General features: G+C 44.4%; 1 protein-coding gene and 1 long non-coding RNA gene across 6 annotated transcripts in view; one reads left to right on the top strand and one right to left on the bottom strand.

Moving 5' to 3' along the window:
- Positions 1-27708, bottom strand: part of LOC138452408 (myelin-associated glycoprotein-like) — a 655309-nt gene that overhangs the window by 469132 nt on the left and 158469 nt on the right. Inside the window, exons 1-2 of one of the 5 annotated variants that reach the window (XM_069604974.1) lie at positions 15159-15423; positions 14949-15003 (exon numbers count right to left, since the gene is read on the bottom strand). The exons of 1 other annotated variant lie outside the window; for it this stretch is intronic. The gene's annotated coding sequence lies outside the window, so the exon portion shown is untranslated. Of the gene's footprint in view, positions 1-14948; positions 15004-15158; positions 15424-27708 lie in introns of those variants that run through there. 3 more of the 5 variants (XM_069604973.1, XM_069604970.1, XM_069604971.1) reach the window with 3 other exon arrangements.
- LOC138452464 (uncharacterized) overlaps positions 1-27708 on the top strand; it is a 431049-nt gene that overhangs the window by 356533 nt on the left and 46808 nt on the right. The gene's annotated exons all lie outside the window — the stretch shown is intronic.

The following is a 27708-nucleotide window of genomic DNA, read 5'->3' as shown; positions in this document are numbered from 1 at the left end:
TCGTCACTCGCAAGAGGGAGGACACTTACAAAGCACAAGACACTTTATGTTACAAACTTTCTGAGAGACAATAATGGAGTAAGTGAAAAGAATAGAACTTTAACTGTTGATATCATTGAAAAGGGGCCCCAGAACAGTAACCTGGTCATCCCACAAACAGAGGGGCGCACCCGCTTCCCTAGAAGGAAATGCTGCCAACTTTCATACTGCTCGATTATGTGTATATGCATAGTGATTATCATTGTTTTTCTGTCATTAACAATCATAACTGCATTCTTTATTGGTGCATGAAGCATTCCAATTTCGGTGCACCCACCAGATAATGTAAGCATGGGTCCCACGAAAGCACCCAGACCCTATATAGTTATTCTGGTTCCAAGAAAACTTGATGGTAAGGTAAACAAACTAAAATTGAATGTAATTAATAGTGATTCATACTCACTTGAGGTAACGAATGAAGAGAAAAGCTGAAGACAGGGTCAGCGCGGAATGAATGAAAACGTAGCACTGACTACTACACGCACCCACCCACTAAATGCACACGAACTAGGGCAAATGTCAATGGCTGCAGAACCTCAAGCAAAGGCAGCAGAGAGCACAAGACTGCCTGCCAAACAATTAGCCTCAGAAAACAATGAGAGAAACCAAGAAGAACCAAGAGAACCACCAACTAAAGAAGATATAACAAAAGCCCTCAAGAAGACAGAAGCGGCTACGAGAGAATTCACTGCAAGAACACAAAGGTTGATAGATCATTTATTCGCGTTCATGGCTAGAGCGAAGAAGCTACATGAGGAACTGAAAAATAGACCCTCAGAGACTGGTCTGACAATCACACAAGTTCCCACACAAGGAACAGACACCGGCCCCTGATGCAGCCATACACGGGACCGGTGACAGGCTTGTGGCTAATAAAGACACTTATAGAGGGCAGGAAAAGGATGCAAGAAGAGAAGGAGATAGTTGCAAAACCTCCACCTACCACATCGATGCAGATAATGAAAACCGCTTCACCGACCAGAATGTACGAGAGTCCACCAGCAAGGAAAAGTCACACAGACAGGTTTAGAGATGTAGTTATAGCTAACCACAGAAAGACACTAAGAATCAAGAGAAGCCCACATGAAGATATCAATGAACTAAACGATTACCTGGACAGCACAGCATATCTAGAAAACAACATTTGGTACAAACACATGAAAGAGGTCGGATGAAGAAAATCAGAAGGAGAATGCTTCGTTTGTGCCCTTCTACCGTACAGCATGGGGAAATCCAAGATCTTCGTGGCTGTAGAACTTGACGTCCCGACAGCACACTGTCTTTCACACGTAGCAATGTGCAACACCAGAGGACAGTTCATGGGAAGGGATGCCTCATTGATATGGGCAACCGAGACAAATTACCCCAATGAAGATGATTATATACAGGACATTAAGCGAGAAACAGAGCCCATACAAGGAATCATGTGATCAGGTACGAGAAGCCTGGAGAGTTAAAGGAACAGCAATCAGATGGGAAGTGAAGCCCCAGAAGAGGCGAACATTTGGAAGAAAATTGGAAGAACACAGTACTCTCCCCAAACGGATGGGAAGAAGGAGTGGTGATCTGCCAAGCATGGATGGTCTATGGAGCATATAAGGAAACAATAGAGAACTCACAGAGGTTGTGCAAACCTTTTTGGTCGAAACACAAGATTACTGACATGTGTCGAAGACAGAGGAGGACCCTTGCAAATAGTGCCACTGGAAAGCTCGAAATTGTGCTTCAGGAACAATGGCACGAGGAAGATGGGACAAAATCAAAACTGCAGACAAATCTTTGAAGCTGCAGGAATAACTCACGGGATTGCAGCAATTATGGGTCATTACTGGTCTTGTGGATCCAAGGCATATATAAGACTACCGAAAAACTGGGGAGGCATATGCACAATAGCGAACGTCCATGTTCCTGCACTAGTGATCCCGAAATTGACCTGAATATTGACAGTTTCCCGAAAACAGATGCTCACCTGAGGAAAAGGAGATCTGTGGAACTGGTATCCCGAAGGAAGAGAGAGAATTACTTTTCTGCCAAATCAGAAGAAGCATTTCATGCAATCCCATACAAACACAGGCTGTTTAGTCTCACCTCATCAGTGTTCGCAACAATCCTCATGCCAAGATTCCAGGTTGGAGCAAATACGAAATGGTTGCAGATAACCAGATGGGAGTTATTGCAGACCATTAACACTACCATAAAAGGATTCAATGCAATTAAGGAAGAACTAAGAGCAATCCGACTGATGACCCTCCAGAACAGATATGTACTTGACATGATCACAGCGATGGATGGAGGTGTTTGCACAAAAATTGTAGAATTGTTTTGCACATTTATACCTTCGCATGACGAAGAAAATGGAACCTTAACAGAAGCAATAAGTATGCTGACAAACCTACAGAACCAGATGATCGATGAAGCTGACGAAGTTGATGATGACAGCTGGTTCAGAACTCTATTCTCATGCGCCCCACAATGGATGGCGGACATATTCAAGTTTCTGGGAGCCCTAGTATTAATGATACTACTAGGATTTTGTGTTATCAAGTTAATGATCACACAATGCCAGAAAACTGCGACAAAAGCAATAGGGATGATAATGATCGATGTCAAACCAGGATGGAAGCCGAGAGACCTGACTGATGAAGAAATAAGAGAATTTGTGAAAGCCAGCGAATTTGTGCCAGAAGGAACAAAATTTGAGGATCCCAGAAGACGTAGACATTATGAAGGAAAATGGATCTATTGCAGCCCAAATGGTCAGTGTCAGCCTATGACCTGGAACAAAGACGAACATGTAAAAACAGCAGGAAGCATGAAAGGAGTGATAAAAATATGGACTCCAAATAAACACACGTTCACACCATCATGTACAAACCCAGAAGACGAAAAATTGGTTATAGAAGAACCAAGTAAGAGTAATCTAAAGGAAGAAGAAAAGGTGGTTGATAAACCGACCGGGGGGCAGGGGTGTGTAGAGGAGGTCCCAAATATGGCCTGCACTCTAGCCACCAATGTAGAGATGCCAGAAGCATACTCACCAAGATATGTGACATATAAGGAGCAAATGAACCAACAGAGAGCCACAGTGGGGCTCTGTCCAGTACCCATCAGAAGCACATGTATAACTATTGAAGCACCAATAACCAGACAACCGTGGGCTGCAAGGTACCCAGTGAGACAACCATACCACCAGTTAACACGAATTGAAGACTACTTGCAGACTGTCCCGGAAGAGACCCATAGAGCCTTAATGCAAGGCGAGTGGTGACGACACACGGGCCCGGACAGCCCCACAGATGAACAAAACAACGGCTAAAGGATGACACACAAGACGAAAAGTTATGAATAATGGTGCGACAGACTTAAAAGAAGAAACAACGTTGAAGCACGAAGAATGTAACCATGAAGGAAGGATACAAATACGTAACTGACTAAATGCCTGCAAATTGGCTTGGAACACAAGAAGCCAAGGAAATGGTACTGCTTGCAATGCTTAGTAGAAGAATAAAGCGGCAAGCGCCAATTATATATCTACCTCAATGAAGCACATTATACAAGTGCGACTCCATTGTGTAAAAGCAGAATTAAGCCCAGGCTACAAGGGGTAAAACAGGCCGAGATTCATATTCTAGCTAAAGCCAGAAGGGAAGAGCGGAATCGAAACTCAGTAAGAAGTAGCTCATTCCTGGGAATTCGAGGTCAACTCCAAGAAGGGAGGAAAGCAGCAACTTCGAAGAACCGAAGCTTCAGAGCATAGCCGCCAGCCTGTGAAGGTCAAGATAAGGAGGCCCTAGGGAGGTGGCGAGGTTAAGAAAGAATCAAATACATGAAAAGAGGGAAAATGAAGCAGATACACAGTGAAAAGACACGTGACAAGCCAAGGGCGAAGAGGTACCAACATCTGATGTCACCCAGAACCCGAGGATGCCATAACTTTTCCTGATAAGAAGCTACAGTTTCGAGGCCATCTTCAGCCAAGTAATTGACACATAGCCCTAATGTACTGATTGATGGAAGGTGAATCTTGGGGCACTCCACATCTGGGTGTCCATTCTGCATGCTGCTAATTAAAGTGGAGATTTATGCCTAGGGGTGTAACCGACCCAATCTCAATGGGCCAAATAATCTAGGGTCCTTTAGCGAGTAGAACCAATGAGACGACGTACTTGTAGTGACGTCTAGCATGAGTGATGTAGAGGGATGGGCATAGACGCCCATCCGATAAGAGTTATCCAATCCTCACACCCCGTTACAATATACAGATATAGTACCTATACTTAAGCTACCTTTTCCAACCCATAGAATTGCATGACAAACTTTCGAGTGTTACACGTCAATGATGACGAATTTTGCCTATAAGAATTGCTCTCTGAATGAAGAATTTGGGAGTTGAAGTGAGACAGGCGATCGCATCACTGCTGATTTCCAGTTGTTTCCCCGTTTTTTGTACTTGTCATTAAACAGACTTCCATTTGCCAAACCATTGGCTTGTCCTTATTGATTTGTGTTGGAGTAAGAGAATCCTGCACCCCATCCTCCTCATGGTGCAGCTATCTCGTCTTAAAAGTACTTGAGGGTGAGCTCTGATCCCATGGGACCGTCAGAGGTCGCTCCGCCCTCGTGTACAAGTACCTGCATTAAAATGCATTATTCTTTAGGCAATTGAAATCTTGATGTGGGTTTAGTACTTGTATGCCAGGGATGTAATTCGAAGGGTAGAGAGGGGACAGGAGACCGCTTATTCTCACAGCATTGCATAAGTGGGTGCTTTCGGACTTAAAGGAGAGAGTTAACTGCTTGTAACATTGCCACTGCACTAGAATAGTGATGCCCTATATAAATATGTTTGCTCCTCCCCCAATGCATTTGAAGGGTTTGCACCCCTCCCGAAATCTAGGTTTTGTTGCACCACTGAATACAAGCACACACGCCACTCACCATACAAACACATGCACACCCAGCCACCCATTAATTTAAATGTGCACCCTTTTACGATACACTCACACAGGCAGCCACCTATACATTGAAGTATGCACCCTTTCACCGTAAACTCACAAAGGCAGCCACCTGATCATTTAGGTGTGCACCCTTTCAACATTCAGGCACGCTCAGGCAGCCACCCATACATTTAATTGTGCACCCTTCCACCATACACTCAGCACGCACACCCAGCCATCCATACATTTAATTGTGCACCCTTTCACCATACACTCACACAGGCAGCCACCTATACATTGAAGTATGTACCCTTTCACCATAAACTCACACAGGCAGCCACCTATACATTTAAGTGTGCACCCTTTCACCATACAGGCACACTCAGGCAGCCACCCATACATTTAAGTGTGCACCCTTTAACCATAAACTCGACATGCACACCCATCCACCCATACATTTAATTGTGCACCCTTTCACCATACATTCACACAGCCAGCCACCTATACATTTAAGTGTGCACCCTTTCACCATACACTCACATATGCACACGTCATGGGGTTGAGGGGATCCCTATTATTTCAAAAAGAAATGGTTTCTTTTGAAGTCACTCCGACTTCATAAAGACATTATTTCCATTGAGCACCGAACCATAATGGAATTAATTTATTTATGAAGGCAGAGTGACATAAAAAAGAAACAATTTCTTTCTGAAGTCATAGAGCTCCCCCTCCCCATGATATGGAGACCTCCAGTCTAGAGGCTTCCATCTCATGGGCTGGGTGGAGCCCTCAGACTTCAAAAAGAAATAGCTTATTTTTGTAGTCACTCTACCTTCATAAAGAAAGAATTTCTTTATGAAATCAGATTGACTAAAAAAAGAAATGTAAAAAACTAAGTTTTTTTTCCCAAGGGGGCCCCCCTCCCAGGACATGTGGTGGCGGTGGCCCCCATTACGCCAGTGGTTACGTCTGACAAAATGGAGACACCCGGTTTTGTGTTGTAGGGTCTTTGGAGACAGAAAGGCAGGAATTAGTTTTGCGTTGTAGAGGCAGCATCATCAGGACGCCAGGTATGGATTTTTGTGATGTGGGGATACAGGACACCACGTAAGGGTTTTGTGTTGTAGATGTGGTGGGGTGGGAGTAGGACACTCATATATTGGTTTTGCTTTATCATGGAGGCAGAATACTAAGTAATGCTCTTTTGTTTTAGGGTAGTGGGGAGACCAGGTATTGGCTTTGTGTTATAGGGGCTGGGGGAGGGTGCCAGGTCTGGGGTTGGTATTGTGGCGGATGGGAAAGAAGGATGTCATGCATGGGTCTTGTGTTGTGAGGCAGAACACAAGGCTCAGCTTTTCTGTTTCAGGTGCTGCTGTGCAGGGTTCCCGGGATAGGTCTTATGTTTCTGGGGTCGGTGAGTCATGGCACCAGTTATGGGCATTCCCTGGCTCAGCTCATGTTTAGCTGTTAGAGTCAAGGCAGTCCCTTTATTGTGAATTTTTTAGGTCCCCCACCTCCACCTATTATAAGTATCTAAGATAAAATAATGTAAAGTGAAATAAATCATTTAACCTGGAGGAAGTGACAGGAATCCGATATAAGAATAGATAATAAGATGTATGAATAATTTTACTTTCACATAAGAAGATAAAAGCAGGCCTAGAAGTTGGAAGACGGACCATAGAGACCCCTAGGCAAACCTCTGGTCCACTGAGCAGCAGCAGCAGTGACATCAGTTAGTGACATCAGTTAGTGTGCGTCTTTGCTTTGTTTGCGCCAGTATCTTTGACTGTGAGGAATTAGACCATCTGCACAGGGAGAGTGCGCTTGCCTGGGCTTTTTGATTTTTTAATAATGAAAAGGAATGATGGGAGACCAACCCCTGAGGACGGTGTGAGGCCATTCCACACACAGTCCATCTGCTTCCAGCACAAAACGCATAGTCACATGTACTCAGGGTAGACACAGCCTACAAAGCATCTCAAGGAGAGGGGAGGCACACCTTCCTCCATCATGGGCAACCTAATTTAAAAATCAAAGTCCCCATGGATCTGCTTTCCTTTTTCCTCTGGCTGGTGGCAGTACATACTAATGAGAGATAATTGATGCAAGCCTGAAGGGGCTTGGTTGCAGGAATAGACAACAGGAAAGGCGGTGCTACCACCACTTTGGTATGCAATGTGTCAACTTGAAGCTAGTACCCACCCCTATGTATGAAAGGCAGTGAAATGCATGTCTGGGTCCACTATTTACTATAGGCAAACTCCTGCAGAGCTGACCCCTTTCAGATGGGAGAAGTATGTGGTTTGGGGGAGCAAGGAAGTTTGCGACCAGCACAAACTTCAAGGGAACCCTGCACTTTAATCAAGAGTCACAGTGGGCTCAGTTAACCAGAGAGACTCTTTGATCTACAACAGACACCGAGATGTTTGGGTTTTAGGTATATGTTGTCACCCCTGTCTGTCCTGTTGCAGAGCACTCTGGTCCTGGCCTCATGCATAACAGAAGATTGTTGGTAGGGACACAGGATTGGTTCATTAAGGTTGGCTTAGCCTGCACCAATCCCTGGGGCCCATTTGGCTTTAAAAGAGGGCTGAATCCACCACTTAGTAGATATCTAAAGACTTTGAAAAGAGTAAGAAGAAGGTCTCATTTGGACCTCGGCTGAAGGTACTGTCTACCTTACATCTTCCGCCAGTGAAGGAAGGCCAGGAGTTCCAGGGGGGAAGCAAGATCCCTCCCCAAAACATCTCCCATGGAACAGAGGCAGATACCGGACTCAGAGGATCCGTCCACCAGCTCCAGAAGCGGTACCCAGCCAGCACACAGCGTGCCCTGCTAGGTTCTGCCAGCAAGCTTCCCATTTGGGAAGTGCTGGAGAGTCTCTGTACAAATTACAAGGCTGTTGCCTGCAATCACTCTCCTGAGCTTTGGGCTGCCTGCCTTGAAAGGACATGAGCCCCACAAAGAAGCTAGGAGGAGTGCCACACAAGCATCATCCAGCCTCCATCTTTTAAGGACATTTTCGAGACAGTCGAGCCCTCGAATTGCCTCTGGCTGCACCGCTGACTGTTGTCACGCCGCAGTCACAACAGCTGTCTGAGCCGCCTCAACCAGCATTCCAGATCCGTCAACCAGCACAGAGACAATGATTCTTGGCCCCGAGCCACCGCGCCAGACAGCCTGCAGACATCCGTCCAGCCTCGCTTGCGGAACTGCCTGCCGTCTGGTACCCACAGCCGTCTGCCACCACTAACTCTGTCTCAAGGGCTGCTAAGTGCCCTGAAACCGCCTCCATGCTGTTGAGTACCAAGAACTTCTTCAGCACAGGAACATTGTGGTTTTGGCCCTCTGGTGTTTCTCCAAAGGCCCATAGAGACAGTTACAACCATTTGGCCCTTTGGTGCTGGAACCGAATAATCTTGAACAGTAAGACGGATTACTTTACCAACTACCCTCCTGTCAGTATCCATAACGCATCCCATTCCTTTGTGAAACGTGAAACTGTCTGTCCTCTGTGTTCCTTTATGGGATGGGTTGTATTTTGTAGTGTGCTAGAACTGTCTGTTGTAGAATAATAAAGTAGATATTTGTATACAACCTTGACTGGACAGTCCCTTTTATCATTGTGTAATAATTGTATTTCCACTGTGTTGCAACTAAACAACGATCCACGACCTTGCAGAGATAAGCCTGCTGTTCCGTCCACGTTACCAAAATTGAACAAGGAGGTCTTATAATTCACTTGTATTCCAATCTGTATGGATCCCTTCTGGTGTACTAGAGGTGTGGGGTTGATTGAGGGTTTAGAAACCGATATTTATCCCTGGACCACTGGTGCCCCGCAGGTTGATTCGTCACACTGACAAAACCTCGTGGAGATTCTGTTAAATGGGCAGGTTTATTGATAAATGATCCACAGTAAAGCTATCACGTGGTTGGCTACATGCAGGATGCCCATTTTTTGCCAGCAAGATATTTTACCAAGTTAAGGAAATACATGAGAATACCTGACACAGGTTTGAACCCTGGCAATATGACTTTATGATGAATTGGGTTCTCCTCTGCAGGAGCACAAGGATGAGTAGGAGCGAAAATGCACACTCAGCCCTCATAAGTCTACAAACCAAGAGCCAACGCAATCATAAAGGTAAAACAGGCACAGTTAACAGATAAACCTCCTTTGCCCTTCATGTTAGCGTGGCCCGATGGAAGGCTATCCTCTTAACAGGGGTGTGAATTTGATTCATTCGCGACCCAAAAAGCAAAGCATAACAGTGCGAAATAAAGGGAATGTCCAATCAAGTGTCTATACAAAATAGATCAACTTTAATAAAACATACCACCTGAAAAATAACTAAATAGAAAAACACTACACAAAACCCATACCTAATGAAAGAGGAGAGAATAAACAAAGATAGCAAAATGCAGCACTCTGGGTAATGAATTACAGATGTGAGGTAATTGAAAACCAAAATGTTCTTAAAAGGATAGGTTTCTTGCACGAAAAAAGGTGCAAAAGTGACATAACCTTTTTCTGGGGCCCAAATAGACCACAGGGCAGTTATTAGTCAATATTATCCTGTTCTTAGACTGTTCAACATTGTCTAAACTGAGCATCGGGCAATGGTGCGAGTGGATCAAGCTCAGTTCGGGCATAGTGGATCGTGTGGGCCCAAGCAGCAAGCATCCGTGGAGCAGGTACAAATGTGGTAGCTCTGTGAAGTTAACGGCAGCTTTCAGCATTGCAGTTCAGGGTGTTCACCAGGATATCTTCGAGGTCGAGCTGAGTCAAGTTGTACATGCCTGGAGGGGTCGATGTGTGACACTCCAGCGGTTTGAGTCGACAGGTGACAGTGGTCGAAAATGGTGATCCGGTTGCTCTGAGGTGTAGTTCGGTGAAGCAGCAGTTTCGAAGGCAAGTTGAGTCGAGACGTGGTGAAACCCCTGGTTAGAGTCAGCACTCCAGCAGTTTGAGTCGGGTCCCAGCATCAAGTGGTTGCTTTGAGCCTAGCAGGTGACTTGCTCAGTGAGGACACGATGCAGGGTCGACTGGCTCAATGTGCAAGCAATTGTTCAAAGGTTTGGAGGAGTGCCAAAGGCAGCACCGGCGGGATCCCTCTGTTGCGATGAGCGGCGAACATGGTTCGACAATAGTCAGACTGGTTTGATGCAGCAGAACAGAGCGCCTTAGCTGATCTGGCCCTCCAGATGCTGTGAGACCCACTCCAGGGGCTCTAGGATAGGAAGAGTCCTTTCAGTGTCAGCTCTCCTAGCCTTTAAAGATTCTGGTGCAGTGGCAGGTCCTGGTGCACAGCAGGAGTCACTCTCAAAAGACTCTGGGTAAGTCTCTCGTAACCAGGACTAATGTCTGGCAGAGGGACTCCCAGGACCCCCTTGTTAATTTGTCACTCTCAATGTGCCTTGACGTGGGTAGGTGGCAGAGCTTTGCTCTGCCTTGGACTGCTCTTTCTTCACCACTGTGGCTGAGGGCTTTGGCAAGACCATCTCTCCCAAAGGAGGCCCAATGAATCCTTGTCAAGTGTTGTTCCACAATGAATCAAAGAAGTGGTGGGAGACCCCTTCTTTTAAAGGTAAATATCCACAGGTGATTGGACTAATGCTAGCCTGTCTTAGTGGTCCAATCCCTGTTCTTGAAAGAAGTGGACTTTGCCCTTCTGACATCACACATGGCTTTTCTCTAGAGGAAGTGGAGGAGACAGGAAGTAGAGAGAGAGAGAGAGAGAGAGAGAGAGAGAGAGAGAGAGAGAACTAAAATGTTGGAAATCTCCTTCCAATGAACAGATTGCTCCTGACTACTCCAACTCTGGCCCTTTCCTTCTCACTAGGATCAAAGGCCTTTAGAAATGCAGTGGCCTGGTGTGAAGCTACTCCCTTTGAATGGGTGTTCTCCTTTGATGCCTCGGCCCAGGGCAGCCGCCTGGTGGGAGGCTGTCTGTGGCTGAGGGGCTACATACACTCAAAAAGTGATCTAAGACGAGGCATGATCTTTTTTGTTTTTGTCCTGTCATTTGACACGCTCAGTCTGTCTGGCCAGAACACACATCACCTACCACAGTGGAAATGACTTCCCGGAGCTGACACATATGTGATATCAATTCGGATGTCGCGGCCATAATCATAAATTGTGCCATGCACCATGCCGAAACTCGGGCATAGCTTTATTTTACAGTGTATCCTGCCACCATCATGGGCTACTTATGATCATCATAGCTTTGGTAACGCGAGGCATATCTTAAATGCAGGTCATGCGCTACAGAGACTCGGCTATCACTTCAGCTGTCAAATGGGCAATAGTGCCCTCTTAACCTGCTCTATGCTACTGGTAGAGGAGGTGCTGCAAATCAGGATACTGATGCAGTAGGACCCAGATACACCCTAGGCTTTTGGCCTGGAGGATATGAAAGGGGAATCTGATCAGAAGACCCTTTCGGAGATAGAATTACCTGCAACATTTAAGTAATCAATACAAATCAAAAAAAGCCACGGCATTCACACTCTTGCCAAATGGCAATCCATCACAGACTTCATCCTTCCAATGTCTATAAACGACTACCATTAAATTGGGTAATAATAACACCTATAAGCACACTGGGTAAAACCATTGGAATGCTGACAGCCAATCCACATCCAGGGCTTCAGGGCAATATTCGCATGCGTAGCCATGGATCCTGATGCATGTCAGGATTCCAATATTCGTCCTGCTACCACCCGCCACTCCTTTCTCCCTCGCCGCTGCGGCCCTGCCATCTCCCCATATCCCCTGCAGTGCTGCATCCTTGCCTTCAAAAAACAAGAACTGATTTTATCACCTTGGCTCTTCAGCAGCAGATGCTCAGCGGCCGAGGCAAAGAAGTCTGTTCTCCTTTTCTATGTTATGGAGGTAGAGTTGCGGAGAGCTGGGGAGATGTCGGAGAGCAGCGGGCCACACACCTGGCTAAGTGCTAAAAGGGTTAATGCCCGTGCTAGCACTGGCAGACAATGCAGCCTACGAGGAGACCCTCAGCCTTCCTGCGCCTTTGCTTCATTCGGGCCCGAAAGTCGGGCTTGTAGGCACATGAAAGGCCCCCTCGGGTGGACAATAGCGCTTTATTGTTACAGCACATAGAAGATGAAAAAATTCGGCATGAAGTGCTACTGTTATAATCAGGCGACATTGTCTCTCAGCCTAGGTTTCCGAGCTCATTGGAAAGTGAACAATTGTGCATTCAACCAAGGTGTCTCCTGTCTCCAACCATGAATAGAAAGGCAGGCTGGCCTGTAAGCAAAGTGAGATTTCCCTATGCTATGGCTCTAAAGCAGGGTGGAGAGGGGCCAGAGACCGTCTGCCCCACGTGTCAAGAAGAACGACCAATGCAGGCAGAGGTATGAGACAATCTTGCGCGAGTGCCCTAACCCCAGGGACATCATTTAGGGGTCGCCAGGGGTCGCAACTGCGACCCCTGAGGTTTCCCGTGCTACCTCTCTGGCCTCCCTTTGTACCCCTATAAGATTATAGAGATTAGCATATTTATTAATAACAACAAAAAAATGCAAAGACATTTTTTTATGTGGCACTGTATTCTTAAATATGAATAACATCAACTGGGGTAGAGGGGAGCATTGTGAGAGGTGACACGTATCAAGGCTTAACAAATGTTAATGTTTGTTCGTTAGTCCTCTTTTTGCTGGTTCTAAACTCGCCAACACTCTTGCTGAGTTCAAATCTCATTTTTTTTAGGCTTTTTCGTTTCCCATGCTTTCTTACATTATCAAGGACGACATATAGGGGTCGCCAGGGTCATAACTGCGATCCCTGTGGTCTCCCTTGCTACCCCTGTGGTCTCCCTTGCTACCCCAAAAAAATAAAAAAGATAAATATTTTTTTAACATTTTTTTTAATGCAAGCTCTTGGGCTGTGGCCAGCGCCATGTGGCTCTTTGCTACTGGAGTTACTGGCTTTCCTGTTGAGGCCTCTTAAAAAGAAAGGTCATGGGTTCCGCAAGTCCAACACTTTCAGCAGTGACCCTAAATATGAAAGAATAGGAATACCAAATAATGTGCTTTTCTGGAATTCTATTCAATAATTACTGGACTCATTACAGGTTTATTTCAGGCACACTTCAGGGGGTGAGACACTGATTTAGTGTGTTCTTAAACACCTCAACTCAACCTTTTATACTTCTGAGGTCGGTAAATGAGTACCAACACTGGTTGGGTGATTTTGTATGTATTTCTTCTATATAAACCGCTTAAGCGTAAGTGCTAATTAATATCACATCATTATAATTTGGTCATGGACGTCTACTTGCATTCACAGTAATTTGGTAATATGGGCCTATACACACTGATCTTAACAATACATATGGCGATCCAATCTTGTATGAAATTTGTATCACATTATAGTGATATCGTAACCATATTTTTCGTAGTGCACTTAGGAACAATGCTATGTGATACCACTTCCTGTTTTGTCAAGGGGTGAAAGGTCGTGTTCCACCACTTCCCACAATATCACTTTGGGGCGGGGTCAAATTACATCTCTTCCTGTGATGTCATCAGAGGTCAAGATCATGTGATGTCACTTCCGCGACCCCTAGCATTTTGGTGAAATTACGTCCCTGCCTAGCCCCCCCCCGCCTGACCCCAGCAACTACAGCGCAAAATGAATGCACAGAAAAGATTAACTTCACTGGGCCTGCAAAAACACACACATTTCAAAAACTACGATAGCATTAAATTGTCTTTTCTGTTTTTAAACATTCTGTCCATGGCAATTCCTCCCTTTTGCCCACTTCCCAAGTCCCCATCACACACCCAAGCTGTGCCAGATCTGACGCACTGTGCCGTCAGTGTGGTGTTCGCGGTCGTGTGCGAACGTTGTGTTAGGTGAGTTTGGTAGAGCACAGCTTTGCCTTTCATGCATGCTCTTGGCGCTCAGGATCCTCTTAGGAATTTATTGAGAGTGGGTGTGGGGTGACTTGGGAGTGGGTCAGAAAGCTATCGCCCTCCCCGCCAGCTTCCATTCCTTGTTTAGTGAGCGGTGGTTCTGGCAGGGGTGAGAAGGTTGAAGGGCCTCCCTCCCCGGCATCTTCTAGTCCAGGTTATGCTGTGCTTTGGGACTGGTACCTAAGTGGCAGCGTGGCACGTGTGGTGATGTGGGAGAAGGTGTGTGGTGATGGGGAGTGCGTGCTTGGTAACAGGCTCGGACTGGGGCATACAATTGTCTTGTGCACCAATTAAAAAAGTAGCCCACAGTTGCAAATGGCAATTCATAACTTTTGTGTCACACTGTTTGAGTTGTACCCAAGAGGGAGGTTTTTGATAAAATGTGACGCAAATTGTGCATTTAAAAAAAATGTATTCAGTAACAAAGGTCATTATTACTAGCCGCATAGTGAAGTAACTCATCAAACTGGCCCACATTGGCCAAGAAAGTGGCCCAATTTTACCCCAAAAACTGGCCCACACTAACATTTTACATTTTGGGCATTGGCCTATTGCCCTACCGCGCCTGCGTGGTGATGTGACGTGTGCATGGTGGTTTAGCAAGTGCGTGGTGCTGTGCGTGGTGCTATGGAATATAGGTAGAGGTATGTCCTTCGTGTGGTATGTGCTACTTGAGTTGGAATGTCATTTTGATTGTTGTGAGTGTGCTATATAGTTTACGAGTTGTGTTTTGAGGTACTGGCAGTTGTGGTGTGAGGATATGTGTGCTGCGTGGGCTTTATCTTTGCTGTCTGTGTGCATTGCGCTCTGTGTGTTGTGAAGTGGTACAATGCGTGGTGGGTGCAGCGTGGGCTGAGTGCTGTGTGCATGCATGTTGTGGTGTGGATGGAGCGTGCATGGAGTTATGTTAGATGGCTGGACATGATTTCCTGCACAGAATTTTGCCGCTGAAAAGGATGTATTGGAAGATTTAAACTTTGAAATGCCACGTACACAATATATATTTAACGAAAATAGTCTTACCTTTAATATTTATTTTCAGGTGAAAGTGCGAATATCAACGGATAAATCAGTGGACCTAAAAAGAAATGGACATCCACGCGTTACCAGGACACACAGCAGTGCAAATGGTTAACTAAACGAAGGAAACGCGAATAGTGTATTTTTGTTTACGGCGACCATAACACTTATCATTGTCATACACATTCTTTGCAAGCCCGTTATTTTCCATACCTGTTCAATGGTGGGGCGCGAGGAGACTCGTGTCCCCTTCCTGGTCTGAGGGGCAGGAGCGCCGTGCTCGCCTCGGCTGGGTCGTCTGGCCGCAGGACGGCACGCCGCCGGCCACTCGCCCTCTGTGGGAGGTCTGCAATGCACTTTCTACATTTCCAGGAGCCCAGGAGCCCACACAGACATTCCTCTCCCCGTGCAGAGCGCGCAGACAAACACGCAGAAGCAGATGCTCGAGGACGGCATAAGGCAGGCAATGTGCACGTGGCTCTGTGTAGGTGTGGAGGTGGGTGGGCGGTCGGTGCCTCGCCTAGCAGGCAGTGCGACGCGTGCCATCTGTGGATACGGGGTGCACATGTCGGTATTCAGCCCCGCAAGGTAAATGTGCTACTTTCCCTCCAGCAGTGACGACGCTTCCCTTCACTTAATGCTACACTCTTGGCAGCTCCACGTTCATTTTCGCAAGATGCTTGTATTCAATCACTTGTGTATTGTTAGATAGCTCAGTGAGTTACACAGCAGCTGTTGTGAAATGTGTTCAGCCTGTAACGCTCTAGGTTCGATACAGGCTACCACTCAGCTTTCCATCCTTGCTAAGGCGATTCATTGAGCAGCAATATATTGGTTTATTGTAATATCTGATATTTACTGCCCTGTGAAAGTTCATAAGGACAGACGGTGGCATACCTCAAATGTCAGACATTGCCGAGCCCTTAGGCCTCGCTGAGGCCTGAGCTTTCTCACATCTACACATGGGAGTCTCACACCCTCGAAGCAGTAAATCCCCTAAAGTTGACATCATTAGAAGCTTACAAGAGTTAAGTAGAGAGTAATCACTCTGTGGGACTAGCTAGTCCCACAGAGTGATTAGTACTCAGCCGATACTTTTACATTGTTCAGGAAAAGCATTTCATTTACCTAATTACCATATTTGAGTAAGCTATATACATGTCTATTTCGACAATGAAGGAAATTCTGCAGTATTTAAAGCAAGTGAGAACAACACATTTAAATTGTATATCTACTTAACTCGTTGCAATTGATTAATAGTTTCCAGATTTATAAGTAACTAAATGACTATTCTTCTGTTTTTTGTTAAAGAATCGAATTTGGGCCATTTGATGAAGAGGAAAACATCCTCGAAACGCGTCGCCAAGTGAATTGGATTTCACACATACCCTTTTATTTGCACACTTTCTCTCTCTAAACTTGATGTGCTATTTTGATACCATTGATGCGTTTTCATGTTGTTAATTTCATTTTGAAAGAATTGAATCACATTGTTTGTGTTACATAAAAAATATTTTTGTACATTCTTGTCTATTGACATCCCTTTGTTAATTATTGTGAAATACTTTTTGTATACATAAAAATAACAGTATTGGACTTGTTCCAAACACTTAAAAGTGTGCAGGGGACGGGAGGATTCCCAAGTCGAATCCTTTTCCTTTTTTTGTTTTCCTGTCCAGGCTCTAACCAGTCATTTATTGGTTCCATCGTGATAGCCCCAATGAAATTAAATGAACACTTATAAACACAATCCATGTGCAGCAATCACTAAGCTTGGTATTTCCAATCGAGGCTGAATCTGCTTAGCTTCACAGTCGGCAGGATCAACAAATGATGAGTTGCATTCAGGGTGCTAGGGTGCTAGGGTGAAGCAATGATTGTATTTGGTTTTACAGCCTGGATGGGCTCGAACCTGCCACCTTGAAGCTAAGCAGGATCGGCCTCGGTTGGTTTGCGGATGGGAGAGCAAAGAGGAAATACCAAGATTAGTGATTGCTGTACATGGATTGTGTTTATAAGTTTTAATTTAATTTCATCACGGCTAGATTGAGAGACCCATTAGCAGAATGGTTAAAGTCTGGGTTTACCTGGGGCAGGGTGCAGGTTTCAGTAAATTCTATCAAAAATGTTATGATTTAAAAATGTTGGCCATAATAAAAAATATGTATTTCATTATGTCTCCTATCGGCAAACCAACTAAGAGTGATCCTGCTTAGCTTCATGGGGAAGGGCCAGCAAATGATTATTAGCATTCAGGGTGCTAGAAGGAAGCACTGATTGTATTCAGCTTTATAGCGTGGATGGACTCGACCTTGCTTGGTTGGTTTGTGGATGGGAGACATGAGATGTGCACTGGTGTTGTGACAAGGGGTGTTAATGATGTCAGCTTTGGGGATACCTTATGATTTTCTACAATGGATAAGATTAGCACAAGATGATGGCTTCCAACGCACGAGTTTCGCATGTGTACATGTGACAAAATCCAAGTTAAGACGCATAGGAAACATTTTTTGGATCGATGGAAATATGCTAAAAAAGACATGCCAATAACATTTGTGAGCAAACTTCCCCTTTAACCTCAAGCATTTCCATTGTCTCTAAGTGGGAGCAGGCTGTCCAGACGTGTGTCCTGCTTGCTGCTCCTAAGCTTTCATTCAAGGTCAACTCAATCATATGTCAACTAGCAGGCATAAAAGGTCTGTTTCTTGATTTCGCATGCAGGCAGATGGAAACAAGCACTTATAACTGAATGCCTCATATTTGTGGTGCATTCAAGAAAGAGTTGCACATGGTTAGCCCACGTCTGTGATGAACAGCTACGTTGCAATGCATTGGAATGAAACGCTGCCCAGAGATATTGCCTGTGGCTAATAAACACTGGTTTAAGAATTTCAAGTTATCATTTTTCAGTTTTCCCACCATAACGGAAATTCTCATTAATTGGCAAGTGGTTCTCACAGCACCAAATGTCATGGAGCCATATTTTGTGTCTGCTCATGAAAAGGCTGGTTTGGGCATTGCACTTTTTGAACTGATATATTAATTCATAGGAGGGATTTTCTCCTGCGCCCTTTGTTGATTGTTTTTCAAGTGGTTTCCTTTAGCTTATTTACTTTGCTATGTGCACATGTGTTACCCTTTCCATGGTTAGGCTTTAATAGCTGTTGCTTAAAGCAAATAATCCATCTTCTTGATTTATGAGCAGCAACTACTTGCTTGCAGATGAGAAAGGAAACCCAATTTATGGAAATCCAGGTTGAAAAGGGAACAATCCGCTATGACTTGGGTAACGTACAGGGACGTCATTTCACCAAAATGCCAGGGGTAGTGGAAATGACATCACACGACCCTTCACCTCTGATGACATCACATGACTTTATGTCCTTTGATCCCACCCAGAAGTGATATCACGGGAAGTGATTGAACACGACCTTTCTCCCCATGACAAAACAAAAAGGTGCATCACATAGCACTGTTCCTAAGTAGACTACGAAAAATATGGTTATGATATCACTATAATGTGATAAACATTTCATACAAGAATGGATCACCATATGTATCGTTAAGATCAGTGTGGGCCATTTCACCAAATTATTGTGACTGCAAGCAGACATCCATGGCCAAACGATAATGATGTGTTTGCACTCATGTATCGACCTCAGAAGAATGAAAGGCTGAGTTGAGGTGCTTAAGAAAAGACTTAATGAGTGACTCACCCCCTGAAGTGTGCCTGAAATAAACCTTTAATGAGTTTAGCAACGATTGCATAGAATTCCAGGAAAACCAATTAATTGTTATTCCTATTCTTTCTCATTTGGGGTCACTGCTGAAAGTGTTAGACTTGTGGAACCCCTGTTTCATTTTATTTTTTAAAGGCCTGAACAAGAAAGCCCACCAATCCAGAAGCAAAGAGCGACATGGCGCTGGCCACAGCCCAGGAGCTTGCATTTAATTTAAAATAAAAGATTTAGTATCTTTTTTATTTTTTTAGTGGTAGCAAGGGAGACCCACAGGGGTCGCAGTTGCGACCCCTAAATGACGTCCCAGATAACGTAGGAAAGCACGGGAAACTAAAAAGCCTAAAAAAACATGAGATTTGAAGTCATCAAGGGTGTTGATGAGTTTAGAACCAACAAAAAGAGGACTAACAAACAGCCATTAATAATTGTTAAGTCTTGACAAAGCGTTGAGCGCGCAACACGTGTCTTCTCTCACATTGCTCCCTTCCACCCCATTCAATGTTATTCCTATGTAAGAATACAGTGCCACATTAAAAAAAATTCTTCACATTTTGTTGTTATTAATAAATATGCTAATCTCTATAATCAATGTACATATATGATAGTTATCTAATTTTCAATTAAAAAGAAGTACAGACATTATCCCTCCAAAGCATTAATATATTCAGTGACACTGGCACGCACCACATCAGGGATAGTGTGCAGCCTCACTTGTATATGTAACACAATACATTATTTGTCAAGCATTTTTAAAACATCTGATCAGTAGTTTAGGCACCGGCTCTCTACTCAAAGTGAAGAAGCTTGTAACACTATGTTACTTTGTGAACTGGCGAATTTCTGCAGGGTGAGAACTTGTAGATTTCCCATGAGCAATCTGAAGTTGTTTTTTTAAAAACTTTTATTTTCGCATTTCAAATAATCAAAACAACACAACTTTATTAAGTGGCAGAAAATGAAGAACAGAACAGTTTAGAAAATAAGCAAACCCGTTGTGCGTGGAAACCTTCTAGCAGTATATCATGACATATCACGAGCACAATCAGTAGATACCTAAGGAACCAATCCCGAAACGAAGTTGAACAAAAGACAGAACTGACAGAAGACTCATAGACACATACGCATGAAACACATGTCCTCTTCTTATTCCACACTTACAATATAACACAAAACCTTAATACTGACCATACGAGTCATTAAAATGCTCCCATAACTCCAAACATAGGTCCTCCCTATCTTGTTTCAAAAACATAACTTGTCATAACTAGACAGAACCTGTAATTCAGCTAGCTAGTCTTCCACCTGCAGCTTTTTCCTGGTCTTCAAGACCATCAATATCAGCTTTCTCGCTACCATTAAAGCCCTATCAATTCACAGCGTATGACTACAAGCAGTCTCACACCTGCCTTTCTCTGACAACAAAATAACCCGAATAGGCGACCCAGGAAAGGTTATATTCAATATCACATCGAGCATATCCAACACACCCATCCAAAAAGGTTGAACTCTAGGGCATTCCCACAATATGTGCAGTAATGTCCCCTTCTCCCTTCCGCAACTCCAACAAACATCATTGTCCAGTCAACCAAGCTTATTCATTCATGCAGGCACCCAATACAGACGTCCTGATATGAACCATTAAATGAGTCTTAGTTTTAAATCAAATTTTGCCTAAAATCCCGTCCTCGTTAAGCAATCCCAATGTTCTATTGAAATATCACGATTCAACTCCATTGCCCACACCTGTCGCATCTTGTCCCAACACTCAGCATATGCAGGCTTTTTAGGCAGCATGGAGTGGCGAGTCAAATATTTTACAATTTTCCAGTCTGTCAGACAGTGGAGTGTCCATCAGTTCCAGTCTAAGAGACACAAGAGATTTGAGCGCTGTATATCTTTCAATTCACCTTTCCCAAGCAGAATTTACGACGTAATTCAACAAATGTCACTATTCGTTCATTCATCAAAACAGCCACTATCCACAACACCCCCTTCATGACCCAGCTTTGTCAGCATAAGGATTTGTTCCTAATTAGAAGCACCAGGTTATGGCACAAAGACGCATCATAGTGTAATCACACATTCAGATTAATAACCACTAACCACTAAGTAAGAACTTCCTGAGTAGATACAATAGAAGGCAACCTACTGCAAACATTCAGCACCTTCCCCATCGAATATCTAGTGGTCAAGGCGTAAAGGGACAACACCCCCTTTCTATATCTACCCAGATCTGAAGCAAGTTCTCATATGACGCAGAATAATGCACAGATTGTTTAAGCAGAAAGTCCTTATGGTAGTTACTAAGATCAGGATATCCAAACCCCCCTTCCTTAACACTATATACCAACATGGAACTGGAAATGGCCTGAACATTATGTGAAATATTGAGATATCTATATTGTGCGGGACTTGAAAAAGATACTGGAATTTAACATGTACAAACGAATTGAAGGGATCTCAGGTGATGTGAGGAAATGGGAGAAATTACAGTTGAATATTTGAGCCAAAATACATGCCATCAAGTTGACTCTTCGCCCCAATGTGTTCCATGTAGTTCAATCACTTCCATTAAAGTTTACTAAAAAGACTCTTCAGAAGATTGACAAGAATTTGAAGACTATTCTATGGGGCATTAATAAGCGGCCTAACATTCCGACATCTTTGACAGGTGTGAAAGTGATATCAAAGCAAAGGCCCAAACAACTCCTCTTGTGTGCTGCTGTGGAGGAGTTGGGGAATGTAGATACATTTGCCAACTCTCAAAATGTGGGCATCACCACGGGTGCTAACTGCTACCTGTGGCAACCTCCTTTTGACCTTGTGACTCCTGTGTCAGGGATCACAGACACAGCACTTTAAAAACAAAAGTAATCAGGGTTCAGATTGGAACCAAGTTTGCTTTGAACAGTTCCCACCCTTTTCCCTCCCCACCCTCGAAGCAGATTTCTCTTGGCTTCTGATGGGGGTTTGAGGAGGAAGCTGCTCTCACCACCCCACCACCTCAGTATGACTTTGCAGATGCAGCGTGTTTTGGGCGAGGAAATGCCAGGGAAAGCAGGAGACATCATGCACAGTTTGGCTCGTCAGCGGTGACCCAGTGCAGTGATGCGAGTTATCTATAATACTTACTTTCAAGAGTTGCATTAATTAATTAAAGTGTCTACACAAAAGAGCCTTGTTTTGGGGTTCTTTCCTCATTTCCACTTTGAATAATTCAAGCATCAATTACAGCGACCAACACCACCATGCCCTGTCTATCGACAAGGTCCTTTTTTTTCATTCTAGCCAATGCCCAGGCGAAAAATCCCATTCTCTTTCAGGCTGTGCTGCCACATGTCTCGGCACCTTATGCGTGTTATGCTGCCACTACGTTTCTTTTCCTAGGAGTGAATGTGCAGCAGGAATGTCTGTTCGTCCCTATAGCGCTCATATGCACTTAACTTGCTTGGTATACGTCTACTTATGCACTTAACTTGCTTGGTATACGTCTACTTTTCTGTGTCTCCTCCTCATTTTCATGTTCTGGCCTCACTGCATCACTCCATCGCTGGGAAGTTTCTCCTCTTGCTTTAATCCCTTTCTCCTGGCATTCTGATATGCGCTGGGCTTTTCCACACCACCTTTTCTGTGATACCCCTGCTTTGCTGCTGCTCCTGTCACTCTTTTTGCACTTAGAAGATGGGTTCTGAAAAGGAAAAGTGGTCCTCACTTCACTCTTGTCCCCTCCTTGCACCCCTGGCTCCCCTTTCCCTCACACGTTCTCCCTGCCTTGCCCTACTCCCCCTGTCCCACCCCTTCCTCTGTACTCCTTCCACCCTTCACGACCCAGGCATATATCAAGTAAAGTGAAGTCCTTCCCTGAAAATGAAGGTTGGTAAAGACCTGCAGAGCTTTTGAAGAATGGAAAAGATGTGTAATACCCCCATCCTTGCTGTGGCTGTTTGTGTCCTGGTGTGATTCATTGCCCATGCTGAATCATTCCTTGTTGTGAGATTATTTCTTTAGACATTTCTTTAGACATGCTCGACAGTACTTTTCTCAATGTTTCACTTCATCCCCCCATTGGTCATTATGGTATTTATGTAAATGTTCTGTACTTGTGAAATTGCACTGAAATGGTATTGTGTCTATTTGTTCTTATGGGGTAACATATCTTCCCCCTATATCATACATTAAGCTGATGTGTCTTCATGGCTTTTCTGTTGAGGAAGACGTTTTTTCTCTTCTGGTGATATTTATGCACTCTCTCTTTGAATCTTTCATAAGTAGGTATGGTGGGTCTGGTTTTGTAGAGGGGACCCATGCCATTGGCAGGGCTGCCTGGATCTCATTTAAAAGGAAGGCGCGACTCCAGTAATGTTGTTTGGAATGTTGCGATGCACAGCCACAGCCTTTAATTTGGCTTTCTTGAGTCTACTCCGGCTGCTAAAGCAACATGCAGGGTACCTTTCCTAAACTTGTTCATGCACTCTACTTGTCCATTTTCTTGTGGATGGTATACAGAGAATTGTATGTGTTCAATGCCTTGTTGCTCCAAATTGGATTGCATCCCTTGAGATACCAACTGGACAACATTGTTGGTAACATTTTGGGATGGCGCACTGTCCCTCTGAAACAGTTCATCAAGAAATTCTTTGGATGTGGAGGCTATTTTGTTCTCCATGAATGTGTGCTCTTTCCTTTTGCAGGCATAGCCTGTAAATTATGTGGCAATGAATTCGGCTGCCAAATATTTCCACGCTTCACCTGCTAATTTTTCATTATGAAACAGTACAGATCTTGTTGGTAGGTGCTTCTCTATTGCATGACAAACCTAACGCTGCGAAACTGTGTGATCTAGATTTTGACAGAGGTTCCATGACAAGTGGTCTCTCAACCTTCTTTTAGAAAGTGTTTTTTTGTATCCAAAATGCATTACTGCTGTCAGAGTATGATCTTCTTCACAGTGCACTTCGCATGCTTGGTTGACGGTCGCATGTCTTTTCACACTTGCATCTTTTGTGGTATGATATGGCATTTATAACGCACCTGTACACACGTGTTTCTAGGCATTATGGCGACAATGCTCTCCTCCTTCAATTCAGGTTATTTTTCAGTGTTTGTACGAGGTCGTTTTGAAAGGCAGTCTTCCTCAGTATTTTATCAGGCTGGAATGCATTTGACTGTGTAATTAATCAATTGCACCTTCAAGCCAAATCGGCCCAGGGTGGTTGCTACGTTTCCTGAATTTGGTTTTTCCCAGAATTTTGACCAAAGGCTTATGGACAGTTTGTAGACAGAAGGGCTTGCCCCACAGATATGTACCAAAGTGGGTTGCTGCCCAGGGACCTGACCAATGACACTATTGTTTGTTGAATTAATTTCGAAAAGGAGTAGGTATCTTTGCCTCACTGGACCATTCATAGCATTCTCATTTACTGAGAGGTACTCTCATGGGCTCCTTGTTTGTGCATAATACACTGCCATTCCCATCAATGGGTTGACTCCGTCACAATCAATCTTCTGAGGGGCTTCTGAGATGCTCCTTCCCATTTTGTCCATGCGATGTACACCGTCACTCATGATTGAGTATCCAAGGTAGTCAGCTACCTATAGAGATATAAGCATTTCTGTCTACAGGGTCACTGAACACACCTTTCCAAATATGTCAACACTTTATCAGTTGTGCATTTCTGGTCCCCTTTGTTTTTTTCATGTACACGTTTAGAATCCTGCAAGTATTTAATGCCCGTTATCACTTTCAACACAGATGCTACTGTACACAATCCGAACGACATGGACATGTGTGCGTCATGGTGCGTCGTGGTAATAAATGCGGTGAGATGTTTGAAATCTTTATGTAGCTTGATCTGGTGATACATACTCCTCTTTTCCAGTTTCAAAGAAAATGGTTGCGCCATGTAAGGATAGTGCCAATTCTGAAATGTAGGCAACAGAAAGTTGGCAAACATAACCATGTGATTGAGATTGCGAAGGTCGACTCACAATCTGAGTTACTGCTGGTCAATTTTCATTATGACCACCATCGGAAGAGCCATTCAGTCACCTCCACTGGCTCTATCGCACCCTCCTTGATTAGGCTTTGCAGGACTGCTTCAAGCTCATTCCTGTTGTTACAGGTCCTGTTCTGATTGTATGTCTTATTGGAATAGTATTCTTTTTCAGACACATTTCATCAGAGTATTCCTTGAGTGTTCCTACTGCTTGCCTGAATACGTTTTGTGGTCTTCCAATATGTCATCCATGTCTGCTGCATGGATGATCATGACTTCTTCAACTGCACGTGGCTCTAGTTTAATATCTAACCTCACTTGATGAGACCATGCTAGCACAGGACTGCTTCACCTTGATATATATACTCTGTCTTGGGTTACCCTGCTTTTGAATGTGATACCGGGTTTAAAGTACCCCATTAGCTTGATGGTTTGTTCAGACATATCCATGTTTTATGTACAGCGTGCATACTTCCCTGCCACAGTTCTTTGGAAGTACCCATTGATATGATGGTGAAATTGAAGCCTGAGACACACAACAGTTTCCCCTTAGTTTTCTTAATGTAGAGGATTATGGATCTGCTTTGTTTCCCAGGTGTCACCCTTCTGCTGGAGCTCCCTTATCTGTGGGGAATTACTCTCACATTTCTGGTTTTTCTGATATTGGCAAAATGTCTGATTCTGGAACATTTGTGCACTGTGTATATTTTGTAAGGACATTACATGTCTTATTTCTCCAACTCACAACCCATGTCTTCCCCTTCACACAGGGCGTTGATGCTCATCCTAGCATGTCCACCCCTTTATGACTGCATCCTTCCCCGCCTTTATCCTGTCCCATCCATGTCATATACACCAGCCACAAAAGACACTCTGGCTCCCTTCCTCGCTATCTACCATGCTCACTCTTGAGTTCTGGAATGGGCAACCTCTTTAACAAAAAGACTTCCATCCTTAGGTTGGGATCTTATATTCTTATACCGACACACAAATAGTGTATGTTACTAGTCAAGGAGATTAAACATTTTGAGGAAAATTAGACTAAAGACGTTTTTTTTAAATGACACTATTGAGGAATCGCCAAATGTGACTGGGTTAAGACCTAGATCGACATTTTCACAAACAGTATCAGAAAAAGACACATGAAGTGAACACCTTTGAGAAAGTAGTGGCTTCAGGGGTTGAACGAATATTGCCCTCTAAATTGAGAGTAAACAATGCTAATCGAAGATTTGATCAATTTAGAGCAATTGAGACTCCATAGAATGCTAAAAAGATTTAATTGAGGCTGCAGATAAAATGTGTGTCATTGTTATTATGCAGTCTCCAAAACATGATCGACATGTTTTTAGGTTGTTATCCATTCCAGAACACTGCGGGGAGCTGACCATTAATCCTTCTAAAAACATAAAAAGTAAATTAAGACTCTCACTAAAATTGCATTTTTGAGGTATTCGACCATCCACACGGAGGATGTGTGCACGCCTGGGTTTTTTGAAATTTTAAAAGAAATTGAATGATGATAGATGAACCTCTGGAAAATGTGTGGGGCTAATCTGCACATATTTTCCTATGCTCACTGCATAACATACACATAGACTCGACTAGTCTGGGTGGACACAACCTACAGGCGCCGCCCCCCTGTCATATTTAGTTAGTATATGACAGCCAGGATTACACCATGTCCTCTCAGAAGGAGAAGAGCAAAACATTCCCCCTGCCATGGCCAGCCTAATTAACTAAAAAAGGCTCCATGAATTTTGTTAGCTCTGCTGCTGGTGGCAGCTTAGCATACTAATCAGAGTTTAATTCAAACAGGCCCACATGGGGCCAGGCTGCAGAGCCTAACAAACGAGACAGGAAACCCGAACAACCTTTGACATGCACTGTGTGAACCTGAAGACAGCTCCTGCCCTTAGTATCAATGGACAGTGAAATATCATGTCTGGGACTGCGTGTTGCAGTAGTCATCCCCGCAGGGGTACCCCATTCAGAAGGTAGGAGTATGTGATTTCACTGAAACAGAAAATGTGGTCCCGCCACAGCTTCAAGGGAGACCTGTCACTTCAATCAGGAACCACAGAGAGCTCCATTAACTAGATAGACCCTTTGATCTACAATAAACAGGAAGATGGGTGGGACTTAGTATTACATGTTTTCACCCCTTTACCTTTTCTGTTGCAAACCACTCTGGTTATGACCTCATGTATACAGGAGATTGTTGGTGAGGACCCAGGATTGGTGCATTAAGGTAGGCCAAGCCAACACCAATCACTGTAGCCCATTTGGCTTTAAAAGAGGGCTGAGCCCCTCTGTTTGGCAGATTATCCGAAGGCTTCACCAGAAGCCGGAAAGAAGAACTCAGCAGTGTACCCTGGCTGAAGTGACAGTCTGCCTTAAATCTTCCGCCAGTGAAGGAAGGCCAGGATCTCAAAGGGGGAAGCATGATCCCTCCCCTAAACATCTCCCAGGGAACAGATGGAGATACTGAATCCAGATGACCCTGTAGCAGCTCCAGAACCTGTACCCAGCCAGCACACAGCGTCCCTTGCTAAGCTCTGCAGCAAGCTCCCTAAGTGGGAAGTGTCAAAGAGTCTCTGAACCAAACCAAGGACAAAGCAGCTGCCTGCAACACTCTACTCAGCTTTGGGCCGTTCAAAAGGACAACACAAGCCAATGACGAAGCTAGGAGGAGTGCACCGACAAGCATCTACCAACGTCTGCCTTAAAGGACATTTCTGAGCCAGTCAAGCCCCTCGAGCAACAACTGACTGCACCGCTGACTGGTGTTACACCGCAGTCGCTAAAGCCATCCGGGACGCCTTGACCAGTGCTTCAGAACCACCAACCAGCACTCAGACAACGATTCCTGACACCGAGCAGGCGTGTTGGCCAGCCTGCAGGCGATAGTCCAGCCTCGCTCGCCAAACTGCCTGCTGCATGATACCAGCAGCTGTCTACCATCTTGAACTCTGTTGCAGAAGCTGCAAAGCACCCTGAAACTGAATGAACCCTGTTGAGCACCAA

Source organism: Ambystoma mexicanum, chromosome 1p (assembly GCF_040938575.1).
Source record: "Ambystoma mexicanum isolate Mex_15411 chromosome 1p, UKY_AmexF1_1, whole genome shotgun sequence".
Lineage (NCBI taxonomy): Eukaryota > Metazoa > Chordata > Amphibia > Caudata > Ambystomatidae > Ambystoma > Ambystoma mexicanum.
This window is presented reverse-complemented; position numbering and strand designations above follow the sequence as displayed.